Source organism: Pelodiscus sinensis, chromosome 9, assembly GCF_049634645.1.
Source record: "Pelodiscus sinensis isolate JC-2024 chromosome 9, ASM4963464v1, whole genome shotgun sequence".
NCBI classification, from domain to species: Eukaryota; Metazoa; Chordata; order Testudines; family Trionychidae; genus Pelodiscus; species Pelodiscus sinensis.
The window spans coordinates 40,402,288-40,425,751 of NC_134719.1; positions in this window are offsets into that span (position 1 = coordinate 40,402,288).

A 23,464-nucleotide genomic window follows, 5' to 3' on the forward strand; every position below is an offset into this window, starting at 1 on the left:
GGGGCCGTGTCCACACTCAGGGGTTCTTTCGAAAAAAGTACCCTTTTTTCGAAAGAACTTCCCCTGCGTCCAGACTCAAGCCGCGTTCTTTCGAAATTATTTCGAAAGAACGCGGCTTTTCTTTCGATGGCGGTAAACCTCGTTTCACGAGGAAGAACGCCTTCCTTCGAAAGTTCCTCTTTCAAAGGAAGGCGTTCTTCAATGTAAAGAGGCCGTCTTCGAAAGAGAGCATCCAGACTCACTGGGTGCTCTCTTTCGAAAAAGCCTGCAGTCTAGACACAGCCTGGAGGCACAGAATGGGAGTTAGTGCTGCTCCAAGTAATGTAATCGCCCACATGTATAGCCACACTGGTAGTGCTCACTATTCCCACATTCCTGTAAACCTCGTCCCACGAGGATTAAGGGACGTTTTGGAATTGCAATTTCAAAATAATACTCTATTTCAAAATTAACTAGAAATAAGCTATCTAATTTGCGTAGCTCAAATTGCATAGCTTATTAAGAGCTATGGATGCAGTGTAGATGCACCCTTTTATGGCCCTCTGAGTTTCTTACAGTGCTTTGTTGTTCCCTTCTCTCAATAGTGGATGGGGAGCCTCTATGCCATGATTACAAAAATTCAGGCTCTGATTTTATTGCCTATACGCAAGAAAATACTCTATTTTTTGTTAAAGCTCCAGTTAAGTTCCATCTACCAGACTGCTATGAGAAGGGTCTGTGACTGGACCTCCAAGTGTTGTAAGCTTCTGCAAACAGAATAGGGGTCATGTACTCTTCCTATCATGGGACCAGTAAGCTCACCATCACTATGCAAATCCTCTGTCTAGCACTCCCTCCTGAGAGTAGTAATGACTTTGCTCACTGCCCTACCCTGGAATCATTGCTGATCCCTCAGAATCTTCTCATAGTTTTAGTATACCCTTCTCCAGAACTCCAATCATGTTAAAAGATACAAGTATATACAGACCCTTTGGGGAACTGTTCAGTTATCACAATGTTACTGTCTCCTTCCTTCCCCACCCACCAATAAAGTTCTGTATGTTTAAATTATCTGTGGTGCTGTACACATTCTGCCATGCACTGACATACTGAGGAGGCCACTGTCTTGACCTCATCAGTGCTTCCCTGGATCCCAACAGATTCACTAGTGACTATTGTCTAACATGCACATCTTATATCCCACCCCCCAAATCATTGTCTCTTCTTTCATCTTGAGATAGGAAGGGAATGAAGGGCCTCTCTTTTCCTCCAGACCAAAGTATTGAACTCTACAGTCAATGCCAAAATCTTCCTCTTTTGGTATGTCTAGACTACATCCCTTTGTCGCTAGAGGGATGTAAATTAGACATACCGACATTGAAAATGAAGCGGGGATTTAAATATCCTGCGCTTCATTTGAATAAAAATGCATTTCTCTGAGTCAGCACCTTTTTTTTGTCGGCAAAAAGTAGCTGTCAAGATGGGAATCGGGCAACAAAGAAAGCCTTTGTCGACCAATCCTGTAAACCTCATTTTGCTAGGCATAAGGGATCAGTCGACAAAAGCTTTCTTTGTCACCTGATCCCCGTCTTGACAGCTGTTTTTTGCAGACAAAGTGCTGATTCAGCAAAACATGACGGCGATTTTTATTCAAATGAAGCACGGGATATTTAAATCCCCGCTTCATTTGCAATGTCGGTATGTCTAATTTACATCCTTCTGGAGACAGGGGGATGCAGTCTAGACATACCCTTTGAGCTTATCTCTGAAAAGTTACAGTATATATTTAGTATACGTTTCTCTACTTACAGATCATTGTGGCTACTATTCTTATGAATCAATCTAACAGCTACTGCTATTTACTACAGATTGAATTTCTTTAGTCTGGCATTCTCTGGGCTGGCACCATCTGTGGTCCAGAATGATTTTAGTTAGACAGATGTCCACTTATGGGTGTGGCCAACTTTCCTGCACTCTAATAAAGTTTCGTTACAGCCATCAGTGTTCTGTGCTGTTATTTAGCTCTAGTTTACCCATACATGTCTTCTAAGAGCCAAGTAAGCAGTGGAAGTGTTGGTAATGCAGGTAGACAATATTGACCTCCCATGTTTCAGCAACCTCTCTGGTTTGGCACTAATCAAGTTCTGAGGGTGCCAGACTAGAGAGGTTCAACCCATTCTACTACCAGAAAGTGAGTTTTCACTCCAACTTGGTTAACTGAAATTTATTTTGGTGGCTTGTGAAGGGTCACCATCCTTGTTTTATTTAGGGAAGAAAAACAATTAGTTGTTTCTCCTACATGAAATGTCTGAAATCTCCACAAATTAGAGGTCACTATCAGTTACAGTACATATACATTATATTCGGCACTGTTGTATTACAGGCGTCAAAAGCTCTCTGTTTTCAGAATTACAGGATCTTATTCCACATCAGTACACAGAAATAAATGTTAAATTTTGTGATGCAATAATTTCATTGATGGAAAATAGGGCTTATGTTGTGAAAGTTATGTTCAAAACTGAATTGTGATGTAACATATGGCTTCTTGCTATAAGTACTTAAAGATTTTATGCATATTTTACATATTCAAAATTCATAAGTATACTTGAAAGATGAATTGCCTTATCCTTTCTATCTTCCCCCAGGCTTATAAAAGAGCTTATAATTTTAATTCTATATAACATTACCAAGATACCATTCAAGGAGCAAAGGGAATTATAGAGTAAGAACTATGTCGTATCGAAAAAATCCCATTTTTTAAATGCTTATCTCCTTTTCAATCCACTGTAGATTTGTGTTCTAGATTCTTTCAGTCACATGGAACAGATAACATTTCTGAAGCTGCATGAAGTTTCAGGAGTTTCATCTTGCAAACTGTCATGGCAAAAAATGAAATATTTGTAAATGTCTCATTAATGCAGCAAAAAAAAAACCAACAAATTTAGCTCACAGAAGATTTTCCAGTTTTAGCAACATGCATGGATTAGGGAACACTCTTATTTATGACACAGTGCTTTTATTTTTTCATAAAATGATAAGTATAGACCATACTTTGAAGCTGTTGTACATACTGAGTAACTCCTTATTTCATAAGAAGACTCATTAATTTCAAGATGAGTATGTATTGTGCAACATAAAATCACTTTCTAGTCCTACATATTTAGTAACTGTGGTGGTTGTCTTAGAGTAACTTTTAAAGTGTAAACTTTTTGGAGCATGGAATTTGTCCTCATATTTGCCTGTAAATCAATTAACCTATATTTGGAGTGATATAAATAATAACAATAATGGAAGGTACATTTGATTTGAAAGAAATTAGACCAGTAAAATATTTCCAATTTCAGACAATGAAATTACTAGAGAAAGGATTTTCTCTTTAAGTCAGAATGCAGCTCTTAAGCTAATGTGCAAAGGAAAATGAAAATTAAATTAGCCACAGATATGTGTGCTGAATGCTTAGGGAATCCAGTACATCAAATATCAAACTCCCTTTCACAAAACATTTTTTGTTGTCTGTCACAAATTCTTTCCCTAGATGCCTAAGTCTACTGAGTGTGTCCCAAATTCTGTGTCCATTCAGTAAAGTAATTCAGACCTATTCTCTAAGGAACACCCTTGAATGTTCTTTAGGAGCTTGATCCAGCTTTCACGGAAGATGATGATGATTCTTAATATTTGGCTACAGTAGTGTAGTTTCTCTGGTATGTCACACAATGAAAGAATGTTTTCACTGTGAACTATGTTTAAAATGTCTGTCCAGCCAATAGATTAAGAATATCTCTGTACTTAGTGGGCTGAATTCAGGAGTGCAGGTGCTTGTTGTTTCAAATATGGACAGTGCTCTAGTTCATGAATTATGGCCCAAGCTAATACTGTATTTATTAACAGTACAGGCAGTCCCCGACTTACGCGGATCCGACTTACGTCGGATCCGCACTTACGAACGGTGCTTTCTCACCCCGGAAGTCGGGGCGAGAAAGCCCCGTTGGTAAGCTGCTCCGGTGCCCCTGGTCTGCTGGAGACCGTCTCCAGCAGACCAGGGGCACCGGGCGGGTTCCCGTGCTTCTGAGGCTTTGCCAGAGCAAAGCCTCAGAGGCGCGGGGAACCGCCGCTGCTGCCGCTTCAATCTGGGTGCCTGTGGTCTGCTGGGGACACTCCCTTTTTTGAAATAAGCTACGGAATTGACATACCTCAATTTGCGTAGCTTATTTTGAGTTAAGCCCTGCTGTGTAAATGCACCCTAATATATTACCTAGATAAGACTTCAGATAGTAATGAGATTGAGTTCACTTTGTAAAATAACGAGAAATGAATGCATTTGACCAATTATTTAGCAAACCTAAAATATTTATAACTGATATAATGTTTTATTGGCTCTCTTGAAACTTACACAGAAAGAAGACAAAGGCCGGTGTGGGTTTATTCTGAAATATTATGCATATAAAAAGCAGAAAAAAAAGTGATACTCTGTGGCAGCAATTTCAGACTAGTTCCACATAAACCTAGACACATTTACATGGATGGAGTATTGAAACCGTTTCAGAGGATAAAAACTTATTAAAACCGATCTCCTAATAGTACATAGAGTGTTTATAAGAAAAAAGTCACCTACACATCTAAGAGAAATGTAAACTAAAAAGAAAACCATCAGGCTAAAGTTATTTTGATTTTTTTTCTCTCTGCTTAAGCAAATTAACATATTTCTGGAGCTTCAGGGGGTAGCCGAGTTAGTCTGTTACAAAAAAAAACCAACAAATGGTCTGGTAGCACTTTATAGACTAACAAAACATTTAGATGGTATCATGAGCTTTCGTAGGCGCAGCCCACTTATTCAGATGGCTGGAGTTACGAGTTGGGGATATGAAAATTATGAATCTAGTAACAGAATATCTTGGTTTTCATGGAATCTAAATCTGATGTAATTTCCTACTTTCATGGTATTCCCTTCACCTCCAGCTTAGTTTTAAGTCTTCAACAGGTTAACCTGGGTAGATATTCTAGAGAAACCTAAACTATGTCTACCTTTCCAGATATGTGAAGAGATCTGCACTGACTCACTTTAATATGCTCAGAGTACAAAGGAAGGTGGACTGTCAGTACATAGTTAACACAAATGAAGAAGAAATATTAAAGGCAGGCTATCAATAACCAAACAGTAGAACCCTTTAATTGAAAGAGAACTATTATCTCCCTGTTAGGCATTTCTAAGCTTTGGATAATGGTGACTGGAACATTTGCAAATAGTTAAAGAACTTCAGCTGGTCCTTAGCAAACAGAGAATCATCACTGAAACAGCCATTCTAACTGCTTCCTCTTGTATTCAAGATAGACAATTTGTGGCTAACTTACAACATGACTTTGTTGTAACTTGGAGCCTGTCGTTGATTCAAGGGGCCTTAATTCCTCCTGACTAATGCTTCTTTATTTTCTCTTCTTGGACATTCAATTAAGCCCGTCAGTTCTTCATTTTGGGGGTCAGCATTGTCTTTCAGTCTGCTGGCTGTTTCCTTGGAGGCAGCCTCATGCAGGCCTGTTGCCACCTTGCTACCCCAGGTCTTTCTTCCTCCCTTTCCTTCTTTGTACTCTTGCCTTTCAGACAGCCCTTGTTTACTCTGTTGGTTGCAGCTGTAGGTGTCTACCTCTGGGATTGGTAGCTACTTGGAGTTCTGATCAAGCTGCTTGCTTGGTGAAAAAGAAAGACTGTACTCTCCCTCTATGTTCAGTATGGGGTTTTTTACTTCATTACAAAATCAGATTTTTTTGTGATTCTATCTTTCCCTAGTCCTATACAGAACTGTTAAAGTGTAACCCTTCTGTCAATTAAAGCCAGCAGCAGCAAGGGCTAGGTTCAATGGCTAGAGGTTCCTCTCCAACCATCCAATACTGAATTGGCCCAAGCCCCCATCCAGTAACCTGGGAAATTCACACAACACCCCTGGGCACCTCCAAAAGGCAGTGCTTCTCCACTTGCAAGCACAGAGTTTGAGTGTAGAAAATAAACTTTTAATAAAAGTGGAGGAAAGTAACATGGCATTAATTTGGGAAAACACCACAGAGTTCCTAACCAAAACAATGAGTAAATGTCCCACCCCAAGTAGGTTGGGCAATGTCCTTTTCCTCTTCAGCAATGTAAATGTCCCCTTCACATGCCCAACCTTTCTCTGCAACCCACTCTCAGTTGCTGCCCCAGAGTTCAGAGGTGAATCTGCAGAGTTCACCCCCTATACTGAATGGGGGGAGGTAAGGAGGCATCTTACTCACCGCATGGGTCACTCGCCATCTGCCTGCTCACTGTTCATCCTGCTGTCCATCTGTCTCACTAATCCTCTGCCGCCCTGCTGGCTGCTCATCATGTCTCTGTTGCTGCCCTACTGGCTGCTCATTGTGCTGCCACCACTATGCTGCCCACTTGTGTCACCACTCTGCTGGCTGCTCGTTGCATCTCTCCACCACCAACCTGTTGGTTTTCAGTCACCATATGCTCACTGTTTCTAATTGCTTGTGGTGGATTTGGCTCTTGGTCAAACCTAGTGATTTCAGCTCTTGGCCCAAAGCACAGTCCAGCCACAAAAAATTCCATCATCCACTGGAGTGAATTGAAATAATAAGCGACACCTTATAGGGCCTATATTTAGCTCCATCATTGAAACAGTGGGGAAAAACAGGTTGAACCAGGCTCACACTTGGGGAACATGTAGCCTGCTGACTGAGTCCTGCCCTCCCCAGCTTCATCTCACAGGGCCCTGGAAGTAGAGCCTCTGTCCATCCAAGTTTCTTTACACTAATAGTTCCTCTCTCCTTTGTGCCAGGTTAAGCACAGACTTTCTTCTTTTTTTATTTCTACAATAATTGCAGATATTGCAATTAGTGTTAACACAATTTTGTGACCCCAAACCAGCCAAGTTATTTATTATGACCAAACACTATTCTATCAGCTGAATATCTAATACATCAAAGCAAAACAGGGGCAAACTGTATTTAAATAGACACACCTGGGGTTTCTCTCCCCTTCCCATAATGGAATCATTCAATCAATCATTCAGACTCTGGTTACATAAGCAACAATGTTTCGTCATGCAGAACCAGTGTGTGTAAAAAGTGTTTGTTTATGTTATTGTATAGTGTTGTTGGTTCAGAATAACTGCTTTATTAGTACCATGAAGTGATCTTTGTGTAACCATCTATTTATAATATATATGCACAGTCAGTCAGTAAATACTTTGGGAGCTTTCCAGGCAAGAGATGTTACATAAATATAAAGTAGCATCATTAGTCCCATAATTTATCCCATGGGACGTGGCATTAAACACTCCATTGTTGACTAGTTATGCCCCTTTCAGTGTTCACTGCAAGCAAATGCATGACATTTATCATGCTTTATTGAATTCATTCCTCTGTAGATTATTTTCCCTGATGTCATGACGTTCCTACACCGAATGCTTTTAACCAGTACTTGCCCTAATATATTCAAATTAACAGCTCAAAAGGTCTTCATATTTGCTTGGCACTGGTGCTCAAGGAACTTTTTACTGAACATATTGCCAGCTAACAGATGGATATAATTATTGGCAGCCGAGAGATCTTGTATGGATGTCACTGCATTTGATAGAGGCACAATTTTCAGTTTGAAGTAGCTAAGTTATCTGCCCTTAGTTTTTGTTTATGATGAGAGAATAAGCCTGCTCTGTGCTGTATTAACATTTAGAATGTAATTCAGAACTGGGATATGATTTGGATGTTATTTGTGTGAACCCTCTTGAGCTCTTAGCTTCCTGTGTCTTTAGGATTCCTGTTTAGTTTACTTTGAAAAATGTTTCTGGAAAAAAGTTTTAGGACTAGTAGTGATGAATTAGATTCCTAAACCAAGCCAGGTCATGATAATGATAAGTTGTGATAATGATATAGACCATGATCCTGCAAATAAAACAGAACAAGCTCTGCACTGATCTGGATAGGTCAACAAAACATGGAAATTTCTTCTGTGATCCATTTATGTGGTATCAATAACATTATAGGAACATAATAACTGGAAATTAAAAGTGATGAGGAAAAGGAAATTCCAAAAAATGAATTGTGGTACAGTTATAGATCAAAAATGTAGGGAGGATAACGTGGTTTATACAGATAATACATTGGATTATTTTACTGTTTATACCTCTCTCTGTAGACTTGAGTTCATATTAACATATCAGCTCTGCTCTAAATATTGTCTTCCACCCAGTATCCAGGTGAGGTTTAAAAACATTGTGTTAAGTGTCACAGCATACCTTTAATTATTATTTCCGTATCTCACAGGTGATACAAAGAAGGGACCAAACATAGCCTCCCTTTGAAGAAGCCAATTGTATATACATTTTCTTGATTCTCATGACATGTTTATAGGTGATGAAATTTTTCTTTCTCATGCAAGTGATGACAGAATTTACTCATGTAAAACGCACTTGAACAAAGGTTTGTTCATACAAATGGAAGCCAGATAGGGGCTTCTGAGAGAATTAGACCATAAATCCAAGATTTTCAAAAATGCAAGCTGAAGTTTAACCCCCTCAATAAATGTACAGTTGAAAGTATGGGGTATTCAGCAACTCCCACCATCATTCAACTGCTCAGCATTTTTGAAGGACTTAGGGTGGAATTTTCAGACGTGTCTAAAGATTGACAAACAAACTATACTGCTACTAAAATTATGTGATTGCATTTCTGATCAAATAAAATCATGTCATTTAAAATTCACATGTTCGGAAGAGCCTGTTTAGTTATTGTAATGTGTAAAACAAGTGCTTCTACTTAGTATTTGAAATGATCATACAAGAGAATAAAACTTATTTTTTTACTGGGGTGGTTTCATTTCAGACTCTGTTATACTCTGAAATCTGATAGACTATTAATAGAGACAGACAAGCCTTTAGAGAGCAAGCAGAAATGTCATTTATAGCAGGCAGTTCCACAGCCTCATCAAAAATGTGCTGAGATGACAACAGTGAATGTGTATTAGGAATTTAATGTTAGTTCCTAGTGAATTGTTAGTGACCTTGATCTTAAGGTTCAAGAAGCCTCTGAGTTTGCATTTCTTCTGACTCTGAAGAATACTTAAGAATATCTTGAGTCAAAAAAATCTCAGACCTGCTGTCCTTATGATTACATGAATGTATAGAGAGTCTTTTATAATTCAGAGTCTAAAATTCCAGTTTTAAAACACTGTCAAAGCAAAATCTTCACATTTTTATAACATATTAATAAAAAATGACAAATACTCCATTAGAGAATTTCATTTTAACTCATTTCATTTTATGCTTTGCTTCTCCTGATATCCAATGTGTCTTAGCACCAATCATTATTAAATTATATTTTGCATAAGCTTTGTATGACAGCCTATAGTCAGCATTTTTATAAAATAATTGTATATGAATTAATAATAGTCACTATGGGCACAGTATGTCAGCTGGTGTAATTTGGCAAAATGTGACTGAAATCAGTGGAGCTATAAAGAGTATATCCCAGTATATAGAACATGTTAATCATACTCTCATTTACAAATATAGTTTAAATATTTTTTAAATATTTGTACATTATATTCTATATGATGAAGCATGAAGTCATAAAATTGGAAACCTTTGTTTCTTTGTGTGACTATAGACTGAATTCCTTTAAATTAACGATAAAGTTATCATAGCAGCAATGATTTTCTCCTCTACTGCAAATGCAATTGCATTGATCAAAGGGAGTTGTTTCCAGCAGGCCACATAATTTGCCGACCTAAGAGATGGCTGGCAATAAAGGCTGGCTTCATGTATATGTATAGTAGCTCCCTCTTTCCTCCTTCAGCTACCAAAAAGCTTCCTTTCCCACAAACCATTCCCCACATAGTTCAACTGTGGTATTATTAGAATTTACAGAATATGGAGACTTTTTCCAACTAATAAATCAGAATTTTTAGTGAAAAAGTATTTAGTTAGTTGGCCACAAAATTTTGTTTCAGTCTGACATGGTAGTACAGTGCCTCATGTTGTAGTTTGAGTACCTCATGATTCCACTGTCCTCTACAGGCCAGGCTCGCTGGTGAGACCAGATCTCTCATGATGAGCCTCTGACATTGTTACTTCCATGCTAATTCAATAAAGTTGCAGCCTTGCTCAATCTCAAAAACAATTACTTGAGGTCCTTACTGAAGCTAATAAAACTATGACAAAACATTTGCAGACCTCAACACTCCTATGCTTCTTTTAAATTAAATGTCTCAATAAATAACAGATGAAGACTATTTTTAATTTCATTTTACAGGAGAGGAACTAGCAGGAAGGAAAATTTATTTGGTTAAAGCCAGAGAATATTAGTGGGAGATGTGATAAGTTGCTTTTTGGTTGTTCAAAGTTCAAGAGAGTTGGAAGTTTTTCAAAGAGACACTATTAAGGGCATAAGAGTAAGTGATACCACTGTGTAGGATAGTAAGCAAGGAAAGAAATATGGCAGGAGACTATCCTGGTTTCATTAGGATATCTACAATGATCTAAAATTTAAAAAAGAGTCCTATAAAAATGGAAACTGTGAAATTGGTCATTGCCGATCTCGGAAGTAGAGCCCTGTGGTTCAGCAGATGGATACAAATTTCTATGCAGAGGTCTAGAAATGACTGACCAGGAAGGAAAACTACAGAAAGGGCCTGGGGATCATTAGTCAATCACAAGCTAAACATAACTTGACTTAATGTCACACTATTGCAAAACCTAATTCTGGAATGCATTAGCAGGAATGTTGTAAACAGGACATGAGAAGTAATTCTCCTACTCTATTCCACATTGATTAGGCCTCAACTCAGGTATTGTGTCCAGTTCTTGGTACCACATTTTGGGAAATAGGGGGATAAATTGGAGAAAGTCCAAAGAACAACAAAAATGATTCAATTTCTAGAAAACATGACCTATGATGGAAGATTACACAATTCCAACTTTTTCAGTCTGGAGAAGAGAAGACTTAGGCTAAGTCTAGACTGGAGTGTTAAATCGGAAAAAGATATACAATTTGCAGCACACAAATTTGGAAAGAGGCTTTTCCAACATGTGGCACATTTACACAGTGCCAAATTTCAGAAAAAAGTGTTTTTTCAACACATCCCTTATGCCTCGTGGAATGAGGTTTATAGGGATGGCAAAACAGCACATCTACTTTTTTGAAAAAAAATTCAGAAAAGTGGATGCATTCCTTGAATGTGGCATTGCTTTTCTGGGATTCCAGATGCAGCCTAAGAGGGAACACAATAGTTTTCAAGTACATAAAGGGCCGTTACAAGAAGGGGAAAAAATTGTTCTCAGGATAGGACAAGAAACAATGGGCTTAAATTGCAGAAAGGATAGGTTAGGTTGGACATTAGGAAACACTTCCTATCAGGGCAGTTAAGCACTGGAATAAATTGTCTACAGAGGTTATGGAATCTCCATGATTGGAGATTTTTAAGATCAGGTTAAACAAAAATTTGTCAGAGATAGTCTAGTAAATACTTAGTCCTGCCATGAGTGCAGGGAATTGAAATAGATCTCTTGAAGTCCCATCTAGTCGTATGAGTCTCTGATTTTCCATACTTTTTTTGCAGTGTAAAGATTAGATATTCACTTCAATTCAAAATGAGGTTAGTGTAGAGAGAGGTTCAAAAATCAAGTAGACCTGTAACCTGAAGACTCATTGAGTGCTAAGGTTGCTCTTGCAATTGTATACAGTCAGGTATTCTCTGGGAGATTAAGGAAAAATTCAAATTGGTGTCTAGATACTCTGTAATTTTTCACATGCAAATCATGTCTGCAGAAGCCTTGCTACTGCTGAGATTTTCCATTACAACTATGGGCCAGGTATTGTACACATTCTCTTCAATTCAACCATGGCTGCTTGCTCAAATCCTGCATGGTCCCTTAGTGCAACTGTGTATTTTCTTACAAGGAAAACAAATTGAAAGAAAATTTAGACATACCTTGCTTTTTTTTCCCTTTGGAAATGGCAGAGTGATTTGTCAACATTTTCTGTGTCTCCTAGGAGCTGAAAGAATTTAATTTTCTCTCTAACAGAATATAATTCTGCATCTAAAACAAAAGCTCATTTGATGCTTTTTACAAACTGAAAGTTTCATAAAATAGGACTTCAGCAGAAAAAGGTTTGGTATTGATATTCAAAGTTAGGTGCATGTGAAATTCATTCTGTGCAAAGGGGCTAGTAGGAGGCCTCTCTACTACTTAGGTCAAGTCTATACTAGACCAGAAAGGGCAGCTTAAGACATACAACTCCAGCTATGTAAATAACATAGCTGGAGTTGACATACCTTAAACTGTGGTTGGCACCGTTTCCACAACAGGAGATTGATGGGATCAAACACTCCCATCTGCTTCCCTTACTCCTCACAAGGAGTCGTAGTACCGGTGCTGACCGGAGACACCCTCTGGCTTTGTCTAGAAAGACTTTTGCGCAAAAGGGCCAGTGTAGACAGCACAGTAGTGTTTTCCGCAAAAAAGCCCTGATCGCGAAAATGGCGATCGGGGCTTTTTTGCGGAAAACTGTCTAGATTGGCCATGGACGCTTTTCTGCAAAACGTACTTTTGCGGAAAAGTATCCTGCCAAACTAGATGTGCTTTTCTGAAAATGCTTTTAACGGAAAAGTTTGCCATTAAAAGCATTTTTGGAAAATCATGCCAGTGTAGACGTAGCCTCTGTGTTCAATTTAACTGGTCCTTACTAGATCCACTAAATTGAACACCAGAAGGTCAACCTCTGGTGTGGCAAGTGGAGATGTGGCTTCAATTTCTATCAAAATAGTGCTTAAGTTGGACTTCAAAGGTACAAAGACTTCTTGGATATGACTGGATGGTAGCAATAATTGTACATCTGCAATTGTGAGTGTTTAATACATATATGCAAATAACTAATGTACATGAGCAAATTAGAAATGAGCACATGACATGACCAGTCAGATGCCCTCTAACCATTAGACTAACTATGCTGATTTGCACATCTACATAAATTAGGCACATACAAACGTCTATGCACAATTACACTGACCTAATTTTATCAGTATTTTTTCCAGAAGTGGTATGTTTATAGTAGTGAGTCCTAGCAGTATGAAGTACATATAGATTAATACTTATATAGATGAAAACAAAAGAAATGAGAAAAATTATGGAGAACATAAGAACTTAAGAAGGGCCATATTGAGCCAGATCAAAGGTCTATCTTAGCACACTCTTCTGTCTTCTGACTGTGGCCAATGCCGGGTGCCCCTCTCTAGTGGTTGGTTTTTTTTCCTATTCTGAAGTGAAGTTCTCTGATTTTTAAGACCCCAGTCCAACAAATCACCTAAGCATTTGGTTAACTTTAATCAAATGAGTAGTCCTAGGGATTTCAATTTATTCACGTGAATAAAGCTAAGCATGTGGATAAATGCTTGCAAGATCGAGGTATGAAAGAGTAGACACGGTGCAAATGCTTTTATATTTTCATGCTCGCTTATCCCGTACAGTTGAGCATTGTCCAATTCCAAATGAAATAACAGACACCACCAGGTTGTCAGTGATAACCATTTCTAATTCTCAGTTTCCCTCTAGGATTTAAATTAGAATCCTTTTTACAATAGTCAGTTCAGACAAATCCTGAGGCAAGTCCAGTCCTGCAGTAATTGCAATGGCTCTGATTTGTTTTCCTAAACCACCTGTCACTCTAGCTGTGTTTATTTTTGGAAAAAAAGCTTATGTTGTAGAAGGAGTAATTTGAAATCCTATGAAGGGCTCTCTTTTTCTGTAAGTGCTTAGGACACACAGACAAATGAACAAGCATGCATACAATCATACACGACATGATGAAAGGTGATAAGGTATGTTGAGCTAGATCTTTAAACTGTCTTAAAAAGACATTTAAAAAGTAGAAGTTTTGTCAGATGGTTATCAGATACCATTATATACTAATTTTTTTAATTATTTGCTAAATATTTGAATACATTAAGGACAGATGGATCCCTCTGTCTGTACATGTGCCACCAGCTGACATCATTTAGAGTTCTGTCACATTCTAAAATTTCCCTTTGTTATGATGCCTAAACAAAAGTGTGATAATGGCTAGGCAGCTGGTGAGCTAAGACTATTGTCTAGCATGCTGACCAATGTTATTTCTTTGTTTTTGTTTGCACTCTCCCTGCTGTCTGTTTCCAGCAGCTGTCCTCTCATACTACACTGCAATTGTAAGCTCTCTAGGTCATGGACTGTCTTTTTGGTTTTGTGTGTGTTCAGCTCCTAGTACAATGACATCCTGATCTGGGACTAAGACTCATTGGCTCTATCATCAACTTGAACAGCAACAACAAAAATATTGGGAACTAGATGTTCCTGTGATATTCAAAACACATATAATTTGATACACATTTAGGACTTGATCTTGATGCCACTGAAATCAAAGGGAATTCTGCCTTTAACGTCTGGCTATACACAATAATTGCAGCTACTTTACTGAAAGTTAGATGTCTTTAATCCCTGTAGGTGTGGTTGTACAGATATCATTCTTATTTTGTCATTGCTATGTGCTTTGGTGTTGATGCAAATATTAATTAGAATTAGAAGTTATCACTTTCTTCCCCTAAGTCACTCCTTTCAGTTTTGTTTTCTAAATCTTTAGCTATGAGCTAATTAAGTACAATGCTAATGGTTTTTGGTCAGGATAACAAAGTATGCTGCTTGTTTATTAACTAATTGACAGAAAGTAAAGAGAATTTCAAAATCACCAACGTTTACATTGCAAGCCCTATACCTATTTTAAGTTGCTCATCAATGTTTACCTGCTGGACATGGGCTTAGCTAATTCAATGCTAACATTTCAGTAGGGAAGTATGGCCCAGTAATGTCTATTAATAACTTGCTGTATTTATGGAGGTAAGTTATATTAGTGCAGTAGTTCTCATCCTTTTTCAGCCAATATTTCCAGTCGTTTTTTATACTGCTTCCCTCCCATTACCACCACAGAGTTGCCCTCTGAAGTAGCTGAAATGCCTCATCCATCCTAGCTCCCTCATCACTGATGATTACACCCTCATCCCTTTGGATGGAGCATTATAACTTGAAGGTAAAAACCCATTCCCTAATTGATTGATCCAATATTAGACAGGGAATGACTGTGAAGGTGGTGTCTCATCTATTGTACAGGGTTTTTTAAAGCTATTAATATTAATATTTAGCATTTGAATGTTCCGGTGTTATACAAAAAACCAACAACAACAACAACTGATCTGGTAGCACTTTATAGACTAACAAAACATGTAGACGGTATCATGTGCTTTCATGGGCACAGCCCACTTCTTAACTCCAGTCATCTGAAGAAGTGGGCTGTGCCCACGAAAGCTCATGATACCATCTATATGTTTTGTTAGTGAATAAAGTGCTACCAGACCATTTTTGTTTTTTTCTGTAACAGACTAACTTGGCTATCCCCTGAAGCAGGTGTTATACGAACATTAAAAGTATAGTGTGTAGCGTGTCCTGTTTGCCTCTGTAGCGTGTCCTGTTTGCATCTGAATATGGGTGAAAAGAACTTTCAACATTCTAGTCACTTGAATAACTATCTTCTGAAAGTGAATACCTCTTATTGAGAGATCAAATTATTTTTTACCACCTTTCAGGACACATTTGTACTATAGTAGGGAAAAAAAGAGCATGCATAGTCATTTTAAGAGATAAATGAGCTTGCTTCAGTTTTGCTTGGTTTGTCATGCTTGGAAATATGTTCATGATATCTTCTGTGGCCTTTAGCCTGGTGTATAAATTGTTGTGTATGTTACTTCCACTGCTGTTGGCTGGTTGGAAACTCTGTTGCTGAGGAAAGAAAGGACACACGGCAGTAAAGCGATGTATTCCATTCTTCATGTCTTGTCAATTTTTGATCTGTCTAATGAAACTATAAATACATAGAAATGTTTGCAATTTGTTCTTCTAAAATGGTGTTATTCTTGACAAAATAGGAAAAATGAAAATTTTAGTCATATTTTCATCATTCATTTTCTGTGTATTTCCTCTCTTACCACCCTTCCACCCAGTTTTCATCAACAAAATAGAAAAAAAGAAAAGGGACGGTAAGAAGAAAAGGGAGAAGGAGGGGAGAAAGAAAGGAAAATAATAAAAAAAGTTGAGAAACAGAACATTTTAGACACAAAAAATCCCCCAAATTTTTCATGAATTACATTTTCCTGTCCTTCCAACTCTTGTTATTAGTGACAACTGAGCAAACCAGTTCCAACAATTCATTGCTACTGTAGAAAAAGCCATTCAAATATACCTGTAAATGGGGCAAATCCTTTCTGTGGAGGTGTTGAATTTCACCAGGAGTGAGCTGTGTTTTTCTATATCCCTTCATAACCAGCACACTTATTTCAGGACAAGAGCAAAGTTGGAATGCATGGATTTGTCTATCACTACAGTATTTTAAACACTGTTAAACTTTCCAGGGACTGAGCAACTTAAGGGATATGGACCTGCCATCTTCATCGTTAATCTTGATCTGGCTCTGGTCAGAAGGGGAGTCAACGGCTTCCGTTGGCCCATGGGCCTGTGGAGTGGGGATGGGGCAGCTCTGAGCTACCAGAAGGGGCAGTGCTTTGAGCAGAAAGGGTGGGGCAAGAAGCAACCAGCCCTGAACACCACCTGAAGTGTTTCTGCCCCCTCGGCCCTCAGAGCAGTGCAAAGTATGTGGTGTGTCACTTCTGCAGTGATTTAAAAGGCCTGGGACTCCATCAGCAATGGCTGCTGCAATAGTAATGGCAGTGGACGGGAGACCCAAGTCCCCTTGAATCACTGGGGCCTGGGGCAATTGCCTCCTGTGCCCCCTCCAATGAGTGGGCTGGAAGGTCAGTAATATCTTATTCCCACCCTCTGACTGCAATTCTGTGGCCTACATGAAATGAATGTGTTGTCTCAGTCCAATTTTTAGTTGAGTTGCTCAGGATCCAGTACTGCATGATGTGGATAAGAGGCTACCCTGAGCTGACAGTGCTCCAAGGGATTAAGTGGAGCATAAGCTTGTGCTAGACCTTTGCACAGGAATGAATTTCACCCTGACTGAAAATGAAAATGTTGTTTAAAAAGAAAAACAGAAAACTCCTTTTCATCTCATGAAGTCTTCAGCCAAATTACTAAATCATATTTTATTATTGTTTCACTTAATAAAAAATAAACCCAAAGCTGGAGAGTTTTACCAGAAACATGTAAGTTTGTGGGTTAGCAAATGTTTAATATAAGCCTTGGAATAAGCCTTGCTACAAAGCTTAAAGTCTATCGAGCAGTAGTGTTAACTAATGCGAAGATGGTGTCGCCAGGAGGGATTCGGCTTCCTTGATCACGGGGTGCTCTTCCAGGAAGGACTGCTTGGCGGAGATGGAGTTCACCTTTCCAGGAGCGGGAAGGCCTTGTTTGGACACAGACTGGCTAACCTTGTGAGGAGGGCTTTAAACTAGGTTCGACGGGGACAGGTGAGCAAAGCCCACAGGTAAGTGCTGAATGTGCGGGACTGGGAGATGGGTTGGAAATGGGGGGACTACAGCCTATAATGGCAAGGAGAAAGAAGGGTCAGGGCACAACAGGGAGGCAAGATCAAATCAGTATCGTAGATGCCTATATACAAATGCAAGAAGTATGGGTAATAAGCAGGAAGAACTGGAATTGCTAACCAATAAATACAACTATGATATCATTGGTATTACAGAAACCTGGTGGGATGGGACGCACGATTGGAATGTTGGTATGGAAGGGTACGGCTTGCTCAGGAAGGACAGACAGGGAAAAAAGGGAGGAGGGGTTGCCTTGTATATTAAAAATGTACACACTTGAACTGAAGTGGAGATGAACGTAGGAGATAGCTGTGTAGAGAGTCTCTGGGTTAAGCTAAAAGGGGTAAAAAACGAGGGTGATATCATGCTAGGAGTCTACTACAGGCCACCTAGCCAGGTGGAAGAGGTGGATGAGGCCTTTTTTAAACAATTAACAAAACTATCCAAAGCCCAAGATTTGGTGGTGATGGGGGACTTCAACTATCCAGACATATGTTGGGAAACTAACACAGTGGGGCACAGGCTATTCAATAAGTTTCTGGACTGCATTGGAGACAACTTTCTGTTTCAGAAGGTTGAAAAAGCTACCAGAGGAGAAGCTGTTCTGGATTTGGTTTTAACAAATAGGGAGGAACTAGTTGAGAACTTGAAAGTGGAAGACAGTATGGGGGACAGTGATCATGAAATAATAGAGTTCATGATCTTAAGGAAAGGTAGAAGGGAGACCAGCACAATTGAGGTAATGGATTTCAGGAAGGCAGATTTTGATAAGCTCAGAGAACTTGTAGGTAAGGTCCCATGGGAAGCAAGACTGAAGGGAAAAACAACTGAGGAGAGTTGGAAGTATTTCAAAGGGACGTTGTTAAGGGCACAAAAGCAAACAATTCCGCTGTGTAGGAAAGATAGAAAATATGGCAAAAGACCAGCTTGGCTTAACAAGGAGATCTTGCATGATCTCAAAATAAAAAAGGAGTCATATAAAAAATGGAAACTAGGACAAATAACAAAGGGTGAATATAGGCAAGCAACACGGGAATGCAGGGGCAAGATTGGAAAGGCAAAGGCACAAAATGAGATCAAACTAGTTACAGGCATAAAGGGAAACAAGAAGACCTTTTATAAATACATTAAAAGCAAGAGGAAGACCAAGGACAAGGTAGGCCCACTGCTTAGTGAGGAGGGAGAAGCAGTAACAGGAAACTTGGAAATGGCAGAGATGCTCAATGACTTCTTTGTTTCGATCTTCACCGAGAAGTCTGGAGGTGTGCCTAACGTAGTGAATACAAGCAGAGAGAGGGTAAGTTTAGAAGATAGGATACACAAAGAACAAGTTAAAAATCACTTAGGAAAGTTAGATGTCAGCAAGTCACCAGGTCCTGATGAAATGCATCCCAGGATACTCAAGGAGCTGATTAAGGAGGTATCTGAGCCTTTAGCTATGATCTTTGAAAAATCATGGCAGACAGGGGAGATTCCAGAAGACTGGAAAAGGACAAATATTGTGCCCATCTATAAAAAGGGGAATAAGAACAACCCAGGAAACTACAGACCGGTCAGTTTAACATCTGTCCCAGGGAAGATAATGGAGCAGGTAATTAAAGAAATCATATGCAAACACTTGGAAGGTAATAAAGTGATAGGGAATAGCCAGCATGGGTTTGTGAAGAACAAGTCATGCCAAACTAATCTGATAGCTTTCTTTGATAGGATAACGAGCCTTGTGGATAAGGGAGAAACGGTGGATGTCATATACCTACACTTTAGTAAGGCATTTGATATGGTCTCGCATGATATTCTTATTGATAAACTAGGCAAATATAACTTAGATAGGGCCACAATAAGGTGGGTGCATAACTGGCTGGATAACCGTAGTCAGAGAGTTGTTGTTAACGGTGCTAAATCCTGCTGGAAAAGGATAACAAGTGGAGTTCCGCAAGGGTCTGTTTTGGGACCCGTACTGTTCAATATCTTCATCAATGATGTAGATATTGGGATAGAGAGTACGCTTATTAAGTTTGCAGATGATACCAAACTGGGTGGGGTTGCAACTTCTTTGGAGGATAGGGACATAATTCAAAATGACCTTAGCAAGTTAGAGAAATAGTCAGAGGTAAACAGGATGAGGTTTAATAAAGAGAAATGCAAAGTGTTCCACTTAGGAAGGAACAATCAGTTCCATACATACAAGATGGGAAGCGACTTTCTAGGAAGGAGCATGGCGGAAAGGGATCTAGGGGTCATAGTGGACCACAAGTTGAATATGAGTCAGCAGTGTGATGCTGTTGCAAAAAAAGCAAATATGATTCTAGGTTGTATCAACAGGTTTGTTGTAAGCAAAACTCGTGAAGTCATTCTGCCGCTCTACTCTGCACTAGTTAGGCCTCAGCTGGAGTACTGTGTCCAGTTCTGGGCGCCACATTTCAAGAAAGATGTGGAGAAATTGGAAAGGGTACAGAGAAGAGCGACAAGAATGATTAAAGGTTTAGAGAACATGACCTATGAAGCCAGGCTTCATGAACTGAGCTTGTTTAGTTTGGAAAAAAGAAGATTAAGGGGGGACATGATAGCGGTTTTCAAATATCTAAAAGGGTGTCACAAGGAGGAAGGAGAAAATTTGTTCCTCTTGGTTACTGAGGACAGGACAAGGAGTAATGGGCTTAAAGTGCAGCAGGGGAGGTTTAGATTGGACATTAGGAAAAAATTCCTAACTGTCAGGGTGGTCAAATATTGGAATAAATTGCCAAGGGAGGTGGTGGAATCTCCCTCTCTGGAGATATTTAAGAACAGGTTAGATAGACATCTGTCAGGGATGGTGTAGACGGACCTTGGTCCTGCCTTGAGGGTGGGGGGCTGGACTCGATGACCTCTCGAGGTCCCTTCCAGTCCTATTATTCTATGATTCTACCCTAATGTATGCCAGTGAGACTTGGACTGTATACAGAAGGCACGCTAGGCAACTGAACCACTTGCACACGATTTGCCTCCACAGACTTCTGAGGATCCGGTGGCAGGATAAGGTGCTAGACACAGAAGTCCTTTCTAGAGCAGGCCTGCCGTCAGTTTACACCCTGCTGATGAAAGCCCAGACACGCTGGGCAGGCCATGTTGCAACGATGCCAGATCATCGCATCCCTAAACAGCTCTTCTATGGTGAGCTGTTTCAAGGGAAGCGATTGCACGGGGGACAAAAGAAGCAATACAAAGATACGCTTAAAGCCTCTCTCAAGTCCCTGGATATTGACACCACCTCCTGGGAGACCCTGGCACAAGACCGATCAACATGGCACACGCTGATCTACCAAGGCTGTCAAACATCTGAAGCCAGAAGGACAACCATAGCACAAGAGAAGCGAGCACTCCGTAAAGCCAGAGTTGCAAAAGCTGCAACAGTGGTGCCCACACATGTCTGCCCGACATGTGGCAGAACATTCCGTGCCTATATCGGCCTTATCAGCCATTTGCGGACACACCGTGGACAGTCCACAACCTGTTAGATGTCAAGGTCCTCTTCGAATACGATGGACGAACAACAACAATATAATACGCACTAAAAAAAATCTTTCTAAATCAAAGGGCTGCTAATGAACATTTTACCGGTAATCTAGTGCTATAGTGATTTTGACTTAAAGAAAATATATCTTTTAAGTCCTGATACTATTATGACTATTATTTTATTCATTTTTAGTCTACATTTTTACTGTCATGATATGTAATATATATGTGTGTACTTACAGTATGCTTTGTAACACTATATGTGGTGCTATAATGAAAAATAGCATCTACATGATCACCTTGGAAGGAGGAGCAGGTGAATACACAATACTATGTCAAGAAGAAGAGAGTTTAATAAGCATGCATTATGTATAAACACTTACAGGAACTGAGCCAAAAGGTCACCTTTACAATGAAGCAGATGTATATAGTTCTCTTATAGCCCTCAATTCGGGTTTTATCTTAATCACTGTACTGCTTATGCCTTACACAAAGGACCCTGCCACTCTATCTACCTCTTCTTTTATGGATTCAAAACCTACTCCTGGGGGAATTCTGTGTCATGCACATGCACAGAATTCATGACCCTGCAGATTTCTTTGCTTCTCCACAGAAGAATAACTTGTGATGGGGAAGCAAAGTGAAGCCAAAGGCAGCTATGTGGCCCTCCCTGGCAACACAGGCAGGTCAGTTTGAGTGCCTGGAATGACCAATACAGATACAGATCACCACCACGGGTATGGGAAGAGGTCAGCAGTCATGTATGAAAGAGAGACACAGTCTGTCCCCCTCTCTCACCATGAAGGCATGCTCAGCATGGAGGGGTGTGTCTAGGGAGGTAGGCATGGCACAGGCGATCCCCTCAAGCAGAGTCAAATGTAGCAACTTGAGGCAGGGTATGGTTCCCATTGCCTTTGTGAATTCCCCCAAGAGCATAACACAGATGGGAAATTTTAAAGCACCTTTACATGGCTAAAGTATATAAAGACCAGTGTATTCTTATAAATGCTTATGGTGCTTTAAAGATTGGAACTGGTCTAAATTTGTTGACTGAAGAAAATTCTTAACATGTAGTCCATGAAGTGTATGCTACTGACCTTTCTGGAATTAATTGTGAGTTTGCTTCCCCAGCTCTCATTTGCACTTCAGTGGCCTATGACGGAACACTGAGAATATAGCTGCATGTATTTGTTGACTAAACATCCCTTATTTTAAGAGGGATAAGGGATCTTTCAGAAAAGGCTTTATTTTCCACAGGATCCGCGTCTAGACTGGTGCTTTTTTCCGACAAAGCTCCATGCAGAAAAAAAGCGGCAGCCATTTTTATGCTACTGAAGAGGGGGAAATTTAAATCCCCGCTTCATTAGCAATTGCGATACGTCTAATTTGCATCCCTTTTCCGAAAAAGGGATGCAATCTAGACATAGCCAAAGTGTAAAACAGGAAATAAAGGGTCAAACCTGGCTACATTTCTATTAGATCATAGGGCTGGGGATTTTTTCCAACATTCCCCATTCCTATTATCCATTCATTGTATTATAGTTTAAATAGTAAATTGCAAGAAAGCAGAGAGTGTTTCCCCAAACTCACTTCATAGCAGGCCACATAGAATTAACTGGAATCTCGGAAGGGGTACTGTCCTTAGGTTATTTGCATCAATTCCATGATGCCTCTGACTCCAGCCAGTGGCTTGTTGCTAACTGCCTGAGAGACTGTTAGTATTCTTCACTATTAGCCTTTCATTATGTCAGAAACCTGTCGGGAATGGGGGTGAGAGAGTTACAGTTCCATTTCTCGTTCACTTAATGAAGTTAGTGATAGACTTTGAAAGAGATCAGTTGACTGATTTCTTGGCAAGCAGCCATGGCAAAATTCCTCATTAAAGTGTCTTTCAATCCTGCCTAAATTAAGGTGATCAAAGTTTCAGATGAAACAGCCAAAGCAGGTCTAAGATTGAAGCGCAGAAGGATCAATTTGCAATTTTGTTTTGTTTGTGAGAGATGAAAATCAGTGAGCCTAGTGAAGGGGAGGGACACATTCCCAACCCAGACTTATATGATACTAGTCCAGTATCCATGATGGATCAATAATGTTTTCTTGTTGCTTGAAGAGCATACACAAATTTTCTAGAATGTTATGAAAAGGGAAATTAGGTATAGTCACACTGGTAAAGATAAAATAATAATCAACACAAAGCATTTTTTAATCATTTTTTTAAGTATGTATTTTTTTGCCTTCCTGTATACTTCATAATTCTCACTGGAGCTAACAACAGAGAATTGAAATACCATAGAATCACATAAAATTGCATTACTTTTCTGTTTGCTAATTGTCTGCAAAGAGATCAAAGTGTTTTTTTTTTCAAATATAGTCATTGTTTGACATTATTAGCTGTAAATGTGCAAATAGCTCTACTAAATCTCTTGATCATTTGTG